The following is a 14,801-nucleotide window of genomic DNA, read 5'->3' on the forward strand; positions in this document are numbered from 1 at the left end:
GGGGGGTGACCCAGGGGGAAGACTCAGGAGCCTTTCCCAAGACCCTGGGTGGCCCCAGTGCCCATTCGAGATGGAGAAGCAAATGGAAACTAAAGTGGAGACAAGGCCATGTCGCCTGCAGAGGGGCAGCTCCGCGGAGCAGCTGATGGAGGCTCCTGTGCGGGAGGGCTGATGCCAACACCTGTCAATCACCTGTCGGTCTGACGAGAAGGGACCGCAGCCAGGGGCCTTCCTCACTCTACCCCCCAGCGCAGCTAAAAGCTCTGGGGCCCCCAGTCAGCTGGACACCACGGGAACACATCTCCCTGGGCCCAGACTCTCAGCCCAGCAGCTCTCACAGCGTGGCCCCTGGACGGCAGCCTCAGCTTCACCAACCGAGTCAGAACTGGGTGGAGGCAGGGGGCTTCCAGGTGGTTCTCTGGGGAAGCTGGCAAGATCCACTGCTCCAGCCCATCAACAGACTGTCAGCTTAGTGTGATTGTCAAAGGAGGAATTTAGAAGAATTTCAGAAGATGGTGCCAGTGTTGGTGGTGGGCGGTGGGGGCGGGGGACAGGTGAAAGGGGCTAAACACACTGGGTGTTCAGGTGGAGCCCTAAGGGCAGAGGTCAGAGACGAGCACTGCTCGGGCACCTGGAGACCCACCAAGGGCTGGCACCGTCCTTGCCTGGAAGCCTTAGCACGGGAAGGTGACAGTGTGGCCATGTTCTAGTAACCTGCTCCAGTGTCTGAGGGGTGGCGAGATGACCCAGGGTGACCTGCTCCAGTGTCCGAGGGGCAGTGGGCCGGCCCAGGGTGACCTGCTCTAGCGTCCGAGGGGCGGAAGGCCGGCCCAGGGTGACCTGCTCTAGCGTCCGAGGGGCGGAAGGCCGGCCCAGGGTGACCTGCTCTAGCGTCCGAGGGGCGGAAGGCCGGCCCAGGGTGACCTGCTCTAGCGTCCGAGGGGCGGAAGGCTGGCCCAGGGTGACCAGCCACAGAGCAGCCAGCCGTGTGCTCCTCACACACCACTGACTCCCTCCAGCAACTTTCCCGTAAAACAGTACCTAACCTCATGCAGCCGAGAGAGGACAGGACAGAAGCAGGTGCCCGGCTCGGCTGCCCCATGACCCGCTTCCCAGACAGACCTCCGTCCTGTTACCCCAAGTGCTGGGAACAGCAGTTCATGAGCCGCTGCTGCTTCCTCTAGATCAGCCAGCAGAGGCACATTTCCTGCGGCACAGAAGGGCTGGAGAAGGAAATGTAGTCAGGTAGACACAGTGCCTTCTGCTGTTGGCGGCTTGGAAGCAGCAGAGAAGAAAAGACAGCAGGACATGAGCACGCATGACACCCTGGTTGCAGAGTCCCAGCCTCATCCCACCGCCCAAGCTCCACGGTCTTCACTGAGACAGGAGGTTCCAGGGGCCCTGACCACTGGAGAAGTGTGACCCAGGTTTTTAAGCACAACACAGAAGGTCTACTCCCCTAAAAAAGCAACCTGAGTATCACAAGAGATGACAAATTTGGGCTGAAAAATGAAGCTCTCCCTTGGAGAACGGGAGGGGCCGAAGGGCTCACTCCACCCGACTGAGAGGTGTGAGTGTGGTGGTCAGTTCAGTCCAGTTCAGCTTAGTCGCTCAGTCGTGTCCGACTCTTTATGACCCCATGGACTGCAGCATGCCAGGCCTCCCTGTCCATCACCAACTCCCCCAGAGTCCACCCAAACCCATATCCATTGAGTAGGTGATGCCATCCAACCATCTCATCCTGTCTTCCCCTTCTCCTCCTGCCCTCAATCTTTCCCAGCATCAGGGTCTTTCAAACGAGTCAGCTCTTCACATCAGGTGGCCAAAGTATTGGAGTTTCAGCTTCAACATCAGTCCCTCCAATGAACACCCAGGACTGGTCTCCTTTAGGATGGACTGGTTGGATCTCCTTGCAGTCCAAGGGACTCTCAAGAGTCTTCTCCAACACCACAGTTCAAAAGCATCAGTTATTCAGCACTCAGCCTTCATTCTCGGGGGTGCGATTCTAAAATCATTCAGTGGTTGGGGTGTTCTGGTTGCCAAGTAATCTCTACGGCAGGGCCTCAGGGACCAGCTGACATCAGCCTAAGAAGCGACAGGCTGGTGCCTGGACCCCGTGAGACGACATGTCACCGAGACTCGGGCCCGAGAGCATCCGGTGCTCCTGGCCCAGGAGGCCACGGGCGCTGTGCCTACGCACGCGCAGGAGCGATGCTTTGTGTGCGACGCTAATTCTAAGACAAACGGCGCCGGGAAAACACAGGGAGAAGAGACAGCTGCCGTGGGTGTACCGCGAGCGGGGTAATTGTGCTCGAAGGCAGGGATTTTTTTAAGATCACAAAAACAAATCCTGGAATGAGGGTAAATGACATTCGACAAAATAGCATGATGTGTGTCCAAACCGGTTCGGTCCCCCCTGCCCCGCCCCGCCGATAACCTCTGAAAGATCCCTTGTGTGCACCACGAGAGCCTGGTGGGTGGGCTGTATTTTCATTTTATTTTCTTTATTTGCCCAATAAGCACCCACTAGTCTCATGCTGGAGAAGCACAGTGAATGGAGTGAGAGGGGAGCTTTGGTCCATGAGATGTTGAGGTCTGGTGGCGAGGCAGGCTCCTCCAACCCCGCCCGCCCCCACAGTGAGTGGGGTGCGGGGAAGAACGTCCTGCCTTGGAGGAGGGCAGGGATGACCTCCAGCTTTCCCTGCTCCCACCATCAGGACGCAGGCATCCTTGTCCTGTGGGTCCAGCAGGATCAGCTTCCCGTGGCTGCTGGGACACGTGACTACAAACTCGGTGGCTTAAAATAACAGAGATTTATTCCCACAGGTCTGGAGGCCAATGTCAGAATCACCGGGATAAAACCAAGGTGTTGGAAACCTGCTGTACAGCAGAGGGAACTCTGCTCCACGCTGTGTGCCAGCCTGGATGGGAGGGAGTTTGGGGGAGAATGGACACATATATATGGATGGCTGAGTCCCTGCACTGTGCATCTGAAGCATCACATTGTTAATCGGCCAAACCTCAATACAGAACGGTTTTGGTGTTAAAGAAATAAAACTAAAATTGGAAAAAAAAAAAAACAAACTCAAGGTGCTGGCAGGACCACGTTCTGGCTGGAGGCTCCAGGGAAGAAGCTGCCCCTGTGTCTCGCAGCCTCACCAGGCTGGCGGCCACGTCGCTCCGGCCTCTGCTCAGCCCCCAGGCCGCCCCTCCTGTGTGTCAGAGCCCCCACCACACCTCTCTCATCAGGACGCTGGTGACGGGACTGAGGGTCCACCTGGTGTTAACCGGGAACGTCCGCCCTCCTCTGGAATCGTCCCTTCAGCACGTCGGCCAAGACCCTTGGGTCAAACAAGATGACTCTCAGAGCCCCCGGGGCTCGGCCCTCACTGCCCCAAATGGGCCTCCCCGCGCGGGCCAGGAGGACGCCATGTCCCCAAGGCCTGTCCCCGCCGCGCCTTTAGCTCCTCTGACGATGCTGCGAGAGGAGGAGCCGCGTCTTGGGGGAGGGGGTTTGGCTCCAGGAGCCAGGACTCCCACAAACGCAGCCGGTGGGGGACGCGGGCTGCTTCCGGAACAGGAGGGTTCACCCAGCATCCCTGGCACGAGACGCTGAGGGGGCGGCCAAGCTGTCTAGCAGTGGGCGCGGCGCCCGGAGTGGGGCGGTTCTGAGTCAAGCCTCTCCAGCCATCAGAGAGACGAGCCCTGGCCAGCATGGGGGTCGCGGGAGGGGTCGACGGGCAAGCTCGGGCCTGGGAAAGGTCAGAACCAGCCAGGTCCCAGGCCGGCGGGCGGCTCAGGTCACCTGGTAGGCAGGGCCCGGGCTGCCTTGACTGGCACCAGGGCCGGGCACAGAGGGTAAAGCGCCCGGGTCCCCTCCCAGCGCCCACAGGTGTCCACACTGCCGGGCGACAGGGCCCCTGAGGGCGCTCTGGGCAGAGTCCTCCTCCTCTTTTAAGCCATGAGCTCCTGGAGCACTGGCCTACGGTTTCTATGACAACCTTTGGGCGCCTGCAGGCCCCGGGCTGTGTGCCTTCAGCGCCTGGCTCTCAAGGACGGAGGGACCCTCCTTTCTCCACGCCCTTCAGGACCAGTGTCTACACAGGAGGGAGCATCCCCCTGCAGGTGGGCAGGGGTCTAGGGCGGCCCCGCGATAGGCAGTGAGGACTGGCCAGGGCAGCTCCTAGATGGGAGGCCTTTGAGGGGAGGGCTGCCCACTGGGCCCCCAGTTCTCCATGAGCATGTGGGTACCCCAAGGGACCAGGCTCGATCTGGCGGAAGGAGCGATGGAGCCAGAGGTGGTGGGGAGCCGAGGATGGGGGCTCACAGGCCTGGTCACCAGTAGGTGACCGAGGAGACGCTAAGTCACATCACTGTGACTTTAGAACAGAGAGAATTTCTGAGGCTTGAGTGACATTATGTCTTGGAGGCGCCCAACCTAGAAATGAGGGCAACAGCCTGTGTGCTCTGCTACTGAAACGTTCTGTCTCGGTTCTGGGGATGCTCCACGCCCGGTTCCACACGCACCCAGGGATGCGGCCTGGCCCCGATGGGCTGATTACTGAACGTGTCAAACAGTTAACCGCACCCTACACAGCGTGCTCGGTACTTGCCTGGTCCCGATGCTCAGCCCCCACCGGGGAGCCCCCGCTCTGATGCTGATGACTGAATCCCTGCTGCCGAATGCAGCTCATGACACAAGCTTGGGAGCTGCCTCCTGACCCCTGAACCTCCACGCCCCTCCACCTATCTGGCACCCTGTCCCGTCCTTGGCCAGCAGGGACCTGCCCCTTCCCCAGCCCTCCCGGGGCTTCAGCCTGGACCTTGGTGCCAGACCCATCGTCTCCAACCTCCCCTCCGCGCTTGCCTGGCCCACTGGAGCTTCAAGTCTAGAGACTCAGAGCAACTTGAGAGCAGGGGCAGCTCCAGGCCCCACCTGGTGGGGCGTCTCCCCGCACCTGGTCCAGACCTATGAGAGATCCAGAGATTCTCTGGGCTGAGACACTACAGCTGACTGGAGAGGTGGTGAACGCCGTGTCTCCAGCTGCAGTTCATAAAGCGTCCATTCGGAGGGACTCTCGGACAAGGAAAAGCCTCACAGGCATTCTCAGTGGAGAATAAAGTCGGGTCCAGAGCAGGCGGTATGTTTTGGAAAATGTTAACTGCTCAGAAGGAAGGGTCACTGGGCCCACAGAGGTTTAAAGGACACGACGCGGCCCCAGCTTTCAGGGGAAACAAGCCGGAAAGGACCCCTCTCACTTGGGGAAGGGAAGTCCCATACGGAACTCCTCTGGATTTCGGGAATAAAATGCAAGGCGGCATTGGCCACAGGAGCGATTTTGACTGAGTAACGATGGACCAGGACTCGGAGAACAGCCTGGGCCCCTGGCGCTGTCTCTCTGCTCCATCTGATCTGATTGCACGTGTTGTCTGCTTGCACTGTCTGTATTGAAACCTCCAGAATTCTGGATTTGATCTGCTCCATGTCCTGTGGCTCAGTGGTAAAAGAACCCGCCTGCAAGGCAGGAGCCACAGGATACCTGGGTTTGATCTCTGGGTTGGAAAGATCTCTTGGAGGAGGAAATGGCAACCCACTCCAGTATTCTTGCCTCAGAATCCTATGGACAGAGGATCCTGGTGGGCTACCATCCATGGAGTTGCAAAGAGTCGGACACAACTGAAGCCACTTAGTCACATGCACATGTTAAGAATATGCGGCCCATACATTTCATCATCTTTGCTTCCTTTATGGCCAAAGACAAAGGTGAGGAATGTAAGCAAGAGGAACGTCCACCTGCTCAGCCCTCCCCGCCCCACTCCAGAGCTGGGGCTGATTCACTTAACGCTCTGTCTCGCTGGCGAGGCCCATGCTTTGATGATAAGAATGTAATTTCTGTCCCAGGAAATCCAGTGCCATCCACAGACCAGAAAAAACCCGAGTCAGCAACTCTACCACCAAAATCCCATGAACGAATGAAAGAGAACTTACGAGAATTTGGTCTGAGATGAGAAAAAGCAACTTTTGGTCCTTGAACAAGAATCATAAATGTTTCACTACTTTTTCTCTTCCAGTTAGTGGAAAATAACAATTTTTATTAAACTTCTATGACCTTAAAGTTGCAAGAGGAAATGGAATCTGGTTGTTGGAGAAATGATATTTTCCAGGTTATGGGAGCCCAGATGATTCTGTATAAACAACAAGAAACTCTTAAGAAAGAGTTTCTTAAGAAAGAAACTTTTTCTTATTATGAGAGGAATGGATATACTCGTCATTCAAAAACTAAAACACATAAAAGCATTAAGAAGAAAAGGAAAACCACCTAAGCTCCTGCTGTAAGAGACCTTCTCTTACCACCGGGCTCTTTGCTCTGCGCTTATCTGCACCGAAACATTTATTCTTATAGAGTCTATGTCTAGGAACAGAGGAGCTTTTTGTTGGTTTTGTTCCGGTTTTTAAATTTCTTTTGGCCACACCACACGGCTTATAGGATCTTAGTTCCCTGACCAGGGATTGAACCTGGGCCCTCGGCAAAGAAAGCACGGAGTCCTACCCGTGGGACAGCCAGGGAACTCCCTAAGAACACAGCGTAGGAACCCGCCTTTATGACACAACAAGGTATGTTTTGAAAGCATTTTGAAAGGCTCTCGTCCCATTTTTTAGCTATCTCATGATCTATTTTATCCATTCCCTGTCTCAGCCATCTATGTAGATTAAAATTCTTCCCCTTTGTGTAATCACATGGCAACGGGTCATCTTCCCGTGTCAACATCCATCTGAAATTCTGTTTTGCCTCAGGACACACATTATTATTAGAAGTGGACCGGAGCGGGTAAAATCATTCACGACTCTGATGTGCATTGCCAAATAACTCCCCCAGAAGTCATATCAAAGTTTTATGAAGGGTGTGGGGATAAAACTTAAAAATAACCTTGTATTTGTGGCTTCCTTGATTATTTTTGAGGCTTAACTATTTCCCCCCTGCTATGTCAGTGTTTCTTTTTCTTTGATTTCGTCCTTGTCCAAGTTCCCTATAGGGTGGTAAAGCATTTTCCTACCAGGTCACAAGAGCTCTTTAGATGTACTGCTGCTACTGCTAAGTCGCTTCAGTCGTGTCCGACTCTGTGCGACCTCACAGAGGGCAGCCCACCAGGCTCCCCCGTCCCTGGGATTCTCCAGGCAAGAACACTGGAGTGGGTTGTCATTTCCTCCTCCAATGCATGAAAGTGAAAAGTGAAAGTGAAGTCGCTCAGTCGTGTCTGACTCTTAGCGACCCCCTGGACTGCATCCTACCAGGCTCCTCCAACCATGGGATTTGCCAGGCAAGAGTGCTGGAGTGGGGTGCCACTGCCTTCTCCCTCTTTAGATGTAAAGGAATGACAAAGGCCCTTTGTCTCGTATGCTGCAAACTTCATTTAGATTTCACTCCCCATGCTTCCAGCAACACAGCAGCTCAAGTCTTTATACAGCTAAGCCTGTCAAGCACTTCCTTTTTCACTTCTTCTATTTCTTTTACATTCAGAAAATCCTTGCCTTTCCCGAGATTAGCCAAATATTCACTTAAGTTTTCTTCAATTATTCTGTCTTTTTTTTTTTTTAATATATTTAACTTTTAAATCCATTGGAAATTTATTTTGGTGTACAGTGTGAGTTTTCCTTATTTTTTTCTTCCAAATGTTTAGACAACTCTCTGAACAACATTCTGAAATGAGCCATCTTTTCTCCATTCAGTCACGTGGCTTCTGCTCTGTTGATCAGAGGCCGTTTCTCTTGTCATATTCGACTCTGCTAATTCTTGCAAAAAGCCTGTACTTTTTTTTTTTTTTTGCCATGTGGCATCTAGTTCCCTGACCAGGGATTGAACCCGAGCCCCCTGCACTGGGAGCCCAGAGTCGTAACCACTGGGCTGCCAGAGGAGCCCATGCCTGCACTTAACCTGTTGTGACACAGCCTTGGGCATCTAGGGGCACGGTGTCCTGACTGAGGGCGAGTCCTCTTCAGCTGCCCTTTTCCTGTTCACCGGGTAAACTTCCGTCCCTTCTTATTCTCAGTGTTCACGGTTACTCAGAGCAACAAGGTGATGGCCCAGAGAGGAACTCGATGAGAGCCAGAACTTGGTCTGGGGACCCGGCTCCTCGAAAGGAGGGGTCAAGCCTGAGTCACTGGGTTGGGGGGCACGGAAGGCAGCCCCCCGCCCCTTCCCCAGCCACCCCCTGCATCTGATGACTTCCCCTCCATATGGGCTGAAAATAGACTGAGCTGAGCTGAAAATAACCAAGGAGATTAAATTAAATTAAGTCGGGCCTGGCTCCCAGGCAGCTGCTAATAAAACCATAAGCAGCCACATCAGTGCGGCAGAGATTGAGGTGTTTACTGCTCCTCTCTCTCTTCACCCGGAAGCAGCTGAACCCTCGAGAGACCAGGCCCAGTGAAACCAGCCTCCTCGCTGTCACCTTTACCCAAGGCTTTGAGCAGGATTTGCTCTTGCTGGCTCGTCCGGGGAAGCCCTGTGTTCAGGAGGCCTTTGCAGGGCTCCCCGATCAGGAATTCAATGCTGAGCATCGCCCATGACGCCTGCTTGGCCAGCAACGGTCCTGCACGTGCCAGCAGGAGAGGGCCCTGCCGTCCACAGGGTGGTCCCATCACCAGAGGGATCAGCGATGCGCCCGCACACTCCTGGTCCCCAGAAATGGTCTCAAAATGATGCTCTCAGGGACGTGTCCCTCAGGGGCTACTGGGGGGCTCGGATCAGTATTTGTTTCTGGAACACAAGAGCCTTAGGAGACAAAGGCCTTAGTAACAAGCCATCTCCCCGAGGCCCTTCCATCTGTGCTACCACCACGGTCTTTAATCTGAGAATATGAAGCTGAAGATAAACATTAGCTAGACTGCCCAGGTCAGGGGTATGAGCTTTTCAGCTGTCAGACCGTCTGGTCGTCTCCGCCACAGTTGAAAAAACAAACCTCGATGCTCTCACTACCTTTGGGATCATTCTCCAACTGAGCCCATCTGTCAACACTTTGGAACTTCCCAAGGCGACCACATGCATCGAGCCTACTTGAGGCTAAATTAATTCCGAAAAAAAGGCAAGACTAGGGGCCAAGGATCTTGGATGAAAAACTTTTAATCCGGCAAAATAACTAAGCTCTTCATACACCCCTGAGCCATGGCGCCTCTACCACCACCATCTTGGCACAGCAGTGAGGTAGGCGGAGGTTAAATGGGAGGGAGGCCAGAGAGGCAGCGCCCTCAGTCCAGAGATGCAGGCGGGAAGGGTCTGCGCCCCACGGGGCTCTAGGAGGCGGGCATCTGGGGTCTAAGGGCTCGGAGAGGGCCAGGTGAGGGCACCTGCTGCCCGAGGGAAGTTGCCACGGTTTACATACCAAGCAGGAGACATGTCATTTTCCTGACCGTGGGGGGAGCCTGATGGGCTGACTCGCAGGGAAAATGTACCTTGTTTTTCTTTCGTCGGCTGGAGGGAAGCCAGGTAGCTTGGTATTTCTCAGAGAGAAGCTAAGACTCGGAGGCATTATTAGCGCGTCCCCAGCTGTTCGCTCTCGCAGCTGGAACTCTTCCTGAAAGCAAAGCCGTGGGGGTGAGAGGGGCAGAGCTGCCAGGACCCAGAGAGCCGCTCGGCCTCCAGACCGTGCTGCCAAGCAGCCCACAGTGCGGGCGAGGGAGCTCCATCTGGGTCTCCAGCCCCAAGCACAGGTCTCTATGCTTCCTGGGCCACTCGTCCTACATCCTGAGGGGGCCGATTCAGAGGGTACCAGCGTCACAGGATCTCCTGTCCATCAGGACTGCGGACACACCGCCCGGAGCGCTGCTCTACGGCTTCCGCATAAAAGGGGTGAATAACGTCTGGGCTGGCGGGGTTGGACAAACACGGCTGAGTCCAGACTTTTTCTTTATCCTTGCCTGTCCCTGGAGACCAGCCACGCTGGGAATACGTTCATCTGTTCCAAAGGGACTTGTGAGTCATGAACAAGTTTCAAACCGAAGCCTAGACATCGTCTCTGCTCTTCAGTGATTTCACACACAGGCAACAAGGTCAAAGGAAAAGGCCTCAAAGCCGAAGACCCTGTTCTCACCCCCATCCCACCCCTGACCACCTTTCTGCACGACCCTGGCTGATGAAGTGTGGCGTTCTGTTTGCTCAGCATCAGCCCTGTTCCCGCACACATCGACTGCCCTCCGATAAGCCCCGCCCGGCAGCCAGGGTCCAGGGCGCAGAGGGGGCGCTTAACCCAACACGAGCCAACATAGCCTTCCCTGGGGCCACGGATTCACACCTGACGCTGCAGGAGAGACGGAGCTGTCAGAGGCAGACGTCGGCCGCGCTTCCCGCAGAGTGGAGGCAGCCTAGCTTGCCGTGAAAAAGACAAAAGCAGCAGCTGGAGAAGGACGGGTGAGCAGGGCCCGCCCCTACCTCCGGCGTCCCCGGGGCCCCAGGGCGCCCCCGCCCACGAGCTACGCAAGAGACCCAATTTCTCGGGGGGAATCTCTCCTTTCTAAGAGTGGGTTGGAATTGAGTTTTGTCCTTCACAACCCAAAACCCCACCGAATAGTCCCACTCCCTCTCTAAGCCTTGGTTTTTATAGACAAAACATAAAAGGCTGGACCACAGCCGTGCCTTTCAAACTCTGCTCCTCGGAGCCTCTGCCTGGGCCATGGGGGTGGATGGGGGCCCTCCTCTCCTTTGACCCAAGCACTTCTGTTAGCGGGAACGTCCACCACGGCAAACAAGACGTCCCTTGAAGGCATCTGCTGTTCAGACTTGGCTGAAATTGTTCCTGCTGTTGTTCAGCCACTAGGTCGGATCCAATACTTTGCAACCCCGGGGACCGCAGCACACCAGGCTTCCCAGTCCTCCACTATCTCCTTGAGCTTGCTCACACTCACATCCGTTGAGTCAGTGATGCCATCCAACCATCCCATTCTCTGTCTTCCCCTTCGCCTCCCGCCCTCGATCTTTCCCAGCATCAGGGTCTTTACCAGTGAGTCAGCTCTTTGTATCAGATCACTTTTATGATCCTATAAACATAAGTTCCTGTATCCTTCCTTAATGGAGTGTTACTCATTTGATGTATGCCAAGGAATTTTTCTTTTTTCAAAAATAAACTGGCATCCTTCAGGAGCTTGAGGTTCTGAGCGTCATCAAGGGTCCCTGTCTCTCGGGGCGGGGGCTGAGAGGGCGTCTGGGGTCGGGCGGGGTGGTGGCGTGTGAGTGGGAGGTCGTGAGGCTGCACAGGGCTGACAGGAACCCACCAGCACATGCTCCCTCTGGGCTTCTGGGCTCCTCTGCGTGTGATCGCCCAGGCCACCCATGAGATGTGAGGGACAGCCAAAACAATCCCCGTGTCCTGCAGCCCTAGTCCCAGCCGTGGACGCCCAGCTGCAGAGAGACTTCCCCAAGGGGAAGAGCTGCCAGTGAGCGAGTTTTCCAGAACAAGAGACCCCCGACCCCCCCACCCCCACCCCACCCCGGCTGTTGAGCAAAGCCTGCATTTCCTTCCATGACATCCCCGGCCCAGCAGGTCTAAGCTGGCAAACCCACACTTCCTCTCCATGACTTTCCCCACAGCAGCCCGCCTCGAAAACTTTTATAGGAACTTTGCCTTGCATCTGTTCTCGCTTCATTATTATGGGGAAAGAATGCCTGCTTTGATTTTAAAAGGGACCCTGACTGTCTTTAATTAACCACAAACCCTGCGCTAATTACCCAGGAGGGTGGGTGGCAGCTACAGGGGCTGTTCTCCTCGGGAAGGCGGGTCCCCGGGTGCCTGGGAGCGAGCTTCCCGCAGGTGGCCCTGCCCCTCACTATTCTACTGGGATGTTTTAGGACAGCCCCAGGAGCCAAATCTCGGCCTTCTCAGGAAATCTGTGTTCTTTCACAGCGGAGGGAGGTGCCTGGAAGTTGAGCTGAACACACTCAGGTTTCTCAGCCCCATTTCGATGCCGATGCCTGGAGCACGCGCACACCACTGGCTGCAGAGTCCATCACACGTGCGGAAACGTGGGCTCATCAGAATAGGCTAAGATTGGACCAAAGACAGGATCTGCTTCTCGAGCTTCTTGGTGGAGCATTCCCACCACCCACTCATGAAGATTCACTGAATCAAGAGAGGAGAAGTCTCCACATTTGGGGACATTTCCAGAGGGGAGCCAAATGACTCCTCAGTACGGGGTACTGAATTTTCCCAACCTTCCGGTGCAGAACCAGAAGGGACATTCCTCTCCCATCCTGATCCTCATAACATCTCTGCCCATTAAAGAGTTAAAAGAACGTTTCAGTGGAAGTGATTAAAACGACATCACTTTCAAGCCTCTAAGAGACTCCTCACTTGGCTAAGGCATTTATTTTCTAGAAGATGATCAAGTTGCTCGCAATAATTTCATGGCAATTAATCTTGTGCTTAAATGATAATCCTATAATTAAAAGCAATTAAAATCCGGCACAAGAATGATCGGCTCGGTCAGGGTCAACGTCCCCTGTACGCTACAGGGCTGGCCTTGAAAGAGGCCCCACAAATTTGTTTCTCCTCTTCCTGGGGACGCAGGCGTTCAAAGCCCATCTTTAAAAATGCTTCTTTGTGGCAGGAGTCACTGAAGTCAAAGCGGAAGGAGGGCTGAGGCTCCTACAAAGAATTCTATAAAGGGACTGGAGGTCGTGTAGAGCAGGAGAAAGAAGCCGTGTCACTCTGAGCTTGGAGACTGGGGTGTTTACAACAGAGGCAAACGGTGCCTTAAGGAAATGACACTGGCGACCCTTGCCCCAGCCTGGCCGTGGTGCTGCCCACAAGCACCCAGAGTGCTCAGCGTGGAAAGCTGGGTCTGAGTCACTGCCCACAGAGCCCTGCAGGAGTGACCGTCCACAGGAAGCACCCAGCAGCCGGTGGACACTGGACGGTTAGCTCTGCCACTGTGGCAGGTCAGGACGAGGACCACGGTCAGGCTGTAAGCAATGACGCGTCTCTTGGAGAAGATGCGACCACTTCTTGGTGGATGTATGTTTCTCTGAAGGATCCCAGAAGTCACGTGGCTTTATGAAATAGGCTAAAATGGGATCCCTTCTGTGTGATTTAGACGGAAGGCTAAGACGGCAAGACTCGCTCAGATTTGGGATGCAGGAGCACAGTGTAACGCTGAGTCCTCTCTGGGACTTCCCTGCTGGTTCAGGGATAAAGAAGCCATCTTCCAATGCAGGGGCTGTGGTTGGGGAACTAAGCTCTCTTGGGCCGCAGGGCAGCTAAGGCCACAACAGAGAAGCCTGTGCACCACAGCGAGACCCAGCACAACCAGAGAAGAGCAGAGTCGTTCTTCTCAATGCTGTGCCCACTGGGACCTTCCATCACCATCAGCATTTACTCAACACATCTCAGGCACAGATTCAAGGCATTGGGAACGGGAGATAAGATGCCATCTCTGACCTCAAAGGGCTAATGGTCTGGCCGGGGGAGATGAGCACATAAGTAGTAATAAACGCACAGCCACGTGGCAGATGGTGTCAAGGGCGTGAGGAGAAAGCAGCCCATCTTAGGCAGAGCATGAAGCGTTTGGAGGGGCCTCACAGAGACAACCGCGCGGAGTGTGGGTGATGCTCCTGACGGAGCGGGGTGCACTGCCCCACCTGTGTGGGCTCAGTCCTGGAACTCTCTGTGACCCTGTGGACTGTAGCCCTCCAGGCCCCTCTGTCCACGGGGTTTCCCAGAAAACTGGAGTGGTTGCCATCTCCTCCTCCAGCGGATCTTCCCGGTCCAGGGATGGAACCCACGTCTCTAGAGTGCCCTGCACTGGCAGGCGGGTTCTTTACAAGTGAGCCACTTGGAGCAGCCCATGAACAGCACAACAGAGGTGAGCGGGTGGAACCAGCCTGCCCCTGGGAAGGGCACAGAGCTCTTCTCCTCAGTGAGAACTCTGAGTGTCAGGGGTGGCGGGGGCGGAAGGGACATGCCTGGGGAGGGGAGCTACCAGCTGCCGACGGGGTCACACAGGCATGGGCACCGGGACGTGGGAATGTCCAGTCGGGGAAGAACAGAGGATAAAGGAGTCACTGAAAAGATGCTGGCCGTCTCCCGGAAGCAACGCGTCTGAACCGGCCAACATGCGAGCATCTTCCGGACACGCAGGCCGAGGTGTTTTCAGCTTCAAGGCCGTTCCCGTCTGCCTTCGCAGAGGGGCGCTGGACGTCAAGCACTGGCCCAGCCTGGGGTGGGTTCTTCCAAGATTGAGACTCACTCAAGAACACGTCAGCATCCTCTCAACCAACACGAAAACTGATCAAGTTCGCCCTCGATGCTAAAACCATCGGTGAAAGGCTGCTGGTCTCCAAACACAACACCCAGATGCCTTGTTAATCGCAAATGTTGAGAGTTACTGAGAAGTGGAGGGATCTGATGGGAACACGGAAACTAGGGTGATCAAAGGTGTTATAGCTCACTGATGACGGTCAATCTGGACGCACCCGAATAAGCAGCTGCCTGAGCCTGCCCTCCGCAGCCCAAACCAGGACCAGCACACGGGCTCTGTCCCCTCCTGCGCCCCTGAGCTGCATTTAATCCCACAGCCAAGCTTTTATTTAAGAGAAATGACCTCCAGCTAATGCCTTTTCCTTTCCGCGAGCGGCTGGGTGCAGCTCCTCCCCGCTGGCAGCCCCAGACGGCAGTCCCACCGCACAGGCCTTCCGGGCGCTGTGGAAAGCTCCCGCACAGAGCCTCCAGGCGACAGAGGGGCTGCCCGCCCCTCCCCGCCCCCGGCATCCACAAAAATTCAAGGGTCACCGTGAACCTCGGGGTCACCCCTG

The 14,801-nt window shown here is 55.3% G+C and overlaps 1 protein-coding gene across 1 annotated transcript in view; it reads right to left on the minus strand.

Moving 5' to 3' along the window:
• Positions 1-14,801, minus strand: part of PRKCA (protein kinase C, alpha) — a 176,527-nt gene that overhangs the window by 58,515 nt on the left and 103,211 nt on the right. The gene's annotated exons all lie outside the window — the stretch shown is intronic.

Source organism: Bison bison, unplaced genomic scaffold (genome assembly GCF_000754665.1).
Source record: "Bison bison bison isolate TAMUID 2011002044 unplaced genomic scaffold, Bison_UMD1.0 scf7180017864371, whole genome shotgun sequence".
NCBI lineage: Eukaryota > Metazoa > Chordata > Mammalia > Artiodactyla > Bovidae > Bison > Bison bison.